The sequence below is a fragment of the Mobula hypostoma genome, chromosome 4, assembly GCF_963921235.1.
Source record: "Mobula hypostoma chromosome 4, sMobHyp1.1, whole genome shotgun sequence".
NCBI classification, from domain to species: Eukaryota; Metazoa; Chordata; class Chondrichthyes; order Myliobatiformes; family Myliobatidae; genus Mobula; species Mobula hypostoma.
In genome coordinates, this window is record NC_086100.1 from 9687507 (window position 1) to 9693614 (window position 6108).

Consider the following 6108-nt stretch of genomic DNA (forward strand, 5'->3'; position numbering starts at 1 on the left):
TATCTTGTTACACAACAGAGCTGTTCAATAGTATTATAGAAGCTGTCCTGGTGTTACAAGGTACAAAAAGACCCTCAGACAGAATAGAAAACGCTTGGACCAGAAACATTAACTCTCTTTTCTCTTTCCAGAGATGCAGCTTGACATTTTCTGTTTTCTTTCAATAAATTCTAAAGCAGTTAGATTATATATATGTAGCATTATACATTCAATTTTTAGTTACATGTACAAGGAAATAGATCATTTGTGTTAACAACCAACACAGCCTGAGGATGTGCTTGGGCAGCCTGGCACTGTTATCAATGGCAACATACCATGCTCACAATGTTCAGCAGAACAACACACAGCCAACATACAAGAAGAAAGACACGACAGCAGCAGAATCAAGCCTCTTCCTACCTCCCATCCCGCATCAGGGATCACTGGGCTTTGTCCTCGGGGGTGGGAATGGGGCAGAGGCTGCAGTCCTTAACCTTGGGGATCACAGGCCATGATCTTCAGTGCCTATTGACTTGACCTCCATCCTTGGGGATCACTGGTGTCTCAACATCTGGGCCTGCCAACTGAGTAGTGCCTGCGGATCTGCCCCGTACTAAAGTCGGTCCTATAGTTTTTCAGCAGCAGGTGGAGAAATGGAGTGGTCAGTAAGTGTGCCCCCACTGGAGTCTAAACCCCTCAGATTTAATGTTCTCCCTTATAGGTCATTATGATGTGTTTAAAGGTTAATTTGCAGGTCGAGTCAGTTGTGAGGAAGGCAAATGTGATAATATCATTTATTCAAGAGGACTAGAATATAAAAGCAAGGATGTAGTGTTGAGGCTATATAAAGCACTGGTGAAGACTCGGAGTATTGTGAGCAGTTTTGGGGCCCCTATTCAAAGAAAGGATGTGCTGACTTTGGGGAGGGTTCAAAGGAGGTTCATAAAAATGTGTCTGGATTTGAAAGGTTTGTTGTCTGGGGAGTGTTTGATGGCTCTGGGCTTGAAAGAAGAATTGGAGGGGTCTCAGTGAAACCCATTGAATGTCGAAAGGCTTCAATAGAGGATATTGAAGGAAGGCACAGCCTCAGAATAGAAGGATGCCCTTTTAGAACAGAAATGAGGAGGAATTTCATTAGCCAGAGAGTGATGAATCTGTGGAGTTCGTTGCCACCGGCAGCTGTGGAGGCCAAGTCATTAGGTATATTTAAGGCAGAGGTTGATAGATTCTTGATTAGTCAGGGCATTGAAGGGACCGGGGGGGTGGGGGGGAAGGTGAAGGCAAGAGATTGGGGCTGAGAGGGAAAATGGATCAGCCACGATGCAATTGCCAAATGGACTAATTCTGCTCCTATATAAAACATAGAACACAGAAATTTACAGCACATTACAGACCCTTTGGCCCACGATGTTGTGCCGACCATGTAACCTACTCTCAAGACTGCCTAGAGTTTCCCTAGCGCATAGCTCCATGTACCTACCTAAGAGGCCCTATTGCATCCGCCAGCAGTGCATTCCATGCACCAACCACTCTCTGCGTGAAAAACTTGCCCCTGACATCCCCTCGGTACCTCTTTCCAAGCACCTTAAAACTATGCCCCCTTATGTTAGCCATTTCATCCCAGGGAAAAGGCCTCTGACTATCCACACGATCAAAGTGTATCATCATCTTATACACTTCTTATCAGGTCACCTCTCCTCCGTCATTCCAAGGAGAAAAGTTCAAGTTCACTCAACCTATTTTCATAAGGCACACTCTCCAATCCAGGCAATATCCTTGTAAATCTCCTCTCCACTCTCTCTATAGTATCCACGTCCTTCCTGTAGTGAGGTGATCAGAACTGAACACAGTACTCCAAGTGAGGTCTGACCAAGGTCTCATACAGCTGTAACATTACCTCACAGCTCTTGAACTCAATCCTACGAATGATACACCTTCTTAACAGCACTGTCAACCTGGGCAGCAGCTTTGAGTGTCCTATGACACGGACCGTAAGAGCTCTCGGATCCTCCACATTGCCAAGAATCTTGCTATTTATATTATATTCTGTCTTCAAATTGGACCTACCAAAATGAATCACTTCACACTTATCTAGGTTGAGGTCCGTCTGCCACTTCTCAGCCCAGTTCTGTATTCTATTGATGTCCCACTGTAACCTCTCACAACCCTCCAGTCTATCCACAACACCCCCAACCTTTGTGTCATCAGCAGACTTACTAACCCACCCTTCTACTTTCTCATCCAGGACATTTATAAAAATCACAAAGAGGAGGGGTCCCAGAACAGATCCCTGCGGAACACCACTGGTCACCAACCTCCATGCAGAATGCAAAGAATCTACAAGCACTTCTGTGGGCAAGCCAATTCTGAATCCACAAAGCAAGGTCTCCTTGGATACCATGCTTCCTTACTTTCTGAAGGAGCCTTGCATGGGGAGCATTATCAAATGCCTTGCTGAAATCCATGTACACTACATCCACTGCTCTACCTTCATCAATGTGTTTTCTTACATCCTCAAAGAATTCAATCAGGCTCGTAAGGAATGATCTACCCTAGACAAAGCCATGCTGACTATTCCTAATCAAATTATATTTCTCCAAATGCTCATAAATCCTGCCTGTTAGGATCTTTTCCAACAACTTGCCCACCACTGAAGTCAGAGTCACAGGTTTATAATTTCCTGGGTTATCTCTACTCCCTTTCTTGAACAAGGGAACAACATTTGCAACCCTCCAATCCTCCGGTATTTCTCCCGTCTCTACTGATGATGCAAAGACCATCACAAAAGGCTCAGCAATCTCCTCCCTCACTTCCAACATCCGGTATATTGGGTATATGTCATCCGGTCCTAGTGACCTATCTAACTTAATGCTTTTCAAAAGCTCCAGCATATTCTCTTTCCTAACGTCTATATGCTCAAGCGTTTCAGTCCACTGTAAATCAACCCCACAATTGCCAAGGTCTTTTTCTTGGTGAATACTGAAGCAAAGTATTCATTAAGTACCCCTGCTACCTCCTCTGACTCCATGCACACGTTTCCACTATCACGCCTGGTTGGTCCTGTTCTCACATGTCTCATCCTCTTGTATTCTTCACATACTTGTAGAATGCCTTGGGGTTTTCCTTAATCCTGCTCACCAAGGCCTTTTCATGGCTCCTTCTGGCTCTCCTAATTCCATTCTTAAACTCCTTCCTAGCAACCTTGTAATTTTCTAGTGCTCTAACAGTACCTAGTTTCTTGAACCTTTTGTAAGCTTTTCTTTTTAACTAGATTTTCTACATCCTTTATATACCATGGTTCTTTTACCCTGCCATCCTTTCCCTGCCTCAATGGAACATACCAATGCAGAACTCCATGCAAAGGTTCCCTGAACATTTGTCACATTTCTGCCATGCCTTTCCCTGAGAACATCTACTCCCAACTTATGTTCCCGTTCCTGCCTAATAGCATCATATTTCCCCCACCCCAATTAAATGTTTTCCCAAATTGTCTGCTCCTGTCCCTCCCCAGCACTATGGTGAAGGAGATAGAGTTGTGATCACTACCTCCAAAATGCTCTCCCACTGAGAGATCTGACACCTGGCCGGGTTCATTTCCCAAAACCAGATCAAGTGCAAACTCTCCTCTAGTTGGCTTATCTATATATTGCATAAGGAAACCTTCCTGAACACACCTAACAAATTCCACCCCATCTAAACCCCTTGTGCAAAGCAGGTGCCTATCAATATTAGGAAGGTTAAAATCTCCCATCACAGCAACCCTATTGTTATTGCACTGTTCCAGAATCTGCCTTCCTATCTGTTCCTCAATAGCCCTGTTATTATTGAGGGGTCTATAAAAAAAAAACCAGTAGAGTTATTGCCCCTTTCCTGTTTCTGACTTCCGCCCACACTAACTCAGTAGACCATCCATCCATGATGTCCTCCTTTTCTGCAGCCGTGACACTATCCCGAGTTAGCAATGCCATGCCCCCACCTCTTTTGCCTCTCTCTCTCTGATCTTTTTGAAGCACCTAAAGCCTAGCATTCCTGCTCCTGAGACATCCAAGTCTCTGTAATGGCCACGACATCATCGTTCCACATATTGATCCACTCTCTAAGTTCATCCACCTTGTTTATGATACTCTGTGCATTAAAATAGACTTATCTCAAACCATCAGGCTGAGCGCATCTTTGCTCTAACATCTACTTATCCTTCCTCACAAACTCCCTACGAGCTGTCTCTACTTGTGCTCCAACCTCCCCATTCTCTACTTCTTCACCGGTTCCCACCCCCCTGCAAATCTAGTTTAAACCCTCCCGAATAGCATTAGCAAACCTCCCCACCAGGATATCGGTCCCCCTCGGATTCAAGTGCAACCTGTCCTTTTTGTACAGGTCACATTTGCCCCAGAAGAGGTCCCAATGATCCAAAAATCTGAATTCCTGCCCCCTGCTCCAATACTCCACCTCATTCTATTCCTATACTCACTGTCGCGACTGGCACAGGCAGCAATCCTGAGATTACTAACTTTGAGGTCCTGCTTCTCCGCTTCCTTCATAGCTCTCTGTATGCTGCTTTTAGGACCTGCAACCTTTTTCTATCTATGTCGTTGGTACCAATATGTACTGCAACCTTTGGCTGCTCACCCTCCCATTTCAGGATATTGTGGACCCTCTCAGAAACATCACAAACATATCTTATGATCTTATATTGAAGGAGGTCCTACTTTCCCACATTGCCCTGCAACCTATTGAAGGGGGCTACTTGGCCCCAGGAGACTTTGCTAACTCATGGAGCACTCCCATTGGTCCCATATTCCCCCCCCCCACCCCCCGCAATGCCCTGTAGCCTAGTCTCATTCATGTGCCATCATACTCCCATATCGGGGGTAACTAACGAACCAGCACACTCTTTTTGAAATGGAGGAGCCGTCAAATGTCAAATGGCTGTACAATCACAGACAACACCCGAAGTTAGGATTGACCCCACGTTGCTGGAACTCAGATGGCAGACACTAGTTGTGGTACCGCCAAAAAAATTATTGATGATGTGGGAGGGATTGACTATCAAAGCTTGCAGTGCGATCTGGACCAGCTGGAGAAATAGAGGATGGAATTTAATGCAGACAAGTGTGAGATGTTGCGCTTTGGGAGGACCAACCATGGTAGGACTTGCAGAGTGAACGGTAGGGCATTGAGGAGAGCAGTAGAATGGAGGGATCTGGAAATACAGATCCATAGTTCCTTGAAAGTGACATCACAGGTAGTTAGGGTCATAACAAAAGCTTTTGGTACATTGGCCTTCATAAATCAAAGTATTGAGTACAGGAGTTAGGATGTTATGTTGAAATTGTATAAATATTGGCCACCTACCTACAGGAAAGATATCACTAAGATTGAAAGACTGTAGAGAAAATGTTCAAGGCTGTTGTCAGGATTTGAGGACCTGAGTTATGAGGAAAGGTTAAATAGATTAGAGCTCATCCGTAGAGTGCAGAAGAATGAGGGGAGATTTTATAGAGGTTTTTCAAAGTTATGAGGGGTACAGATAGGGAAAATGCAAGCAGGCTTTTTCCACTGAGGTTGGGTGAGACTTGAACTAGAGGTCATGTGTTATGAGTGAAAGGTGAAATATTGAAGAGGAAACAACTTCACCCAGAGGGGATTTCGATTTCAACATTTAACAGAAATTTGGATAGGTACGTGAATGAGAGGGGTAGGGAGGGCTCTTGTCCTGGTGTTCTATGACTGATCTCGGAGTAGTTTAAAAGTTCGGCACAACTTTGTGTGCTGAAACGACTGTATTGTTCAGTGTTCCAAAAATCTAATTTTACATAAAAATTTGGAATGAGGGCCACTGGAGTCTTTTCAATGAACAGGCTGCTTTTTAATGACAAATTTAGAAGGTACTCTACATTCTGAGATTCCTTTCTCTGAGTATTGTATCTACAAGGTAGAGTTCTACATGACAAATAGTTATATTATGTTTAACTAACAGACCCTATGCTGTATCTACACTCTAAAAATTACCCAAACTTAGAGATGTAATTTGTATAATATTGATCTTTTAACTTTAGAAAATAAATTAGTATCAGGTTTAATATCACTGGCATATGTTGTGAATTATTTTGCAGAAGCAGTACTTCG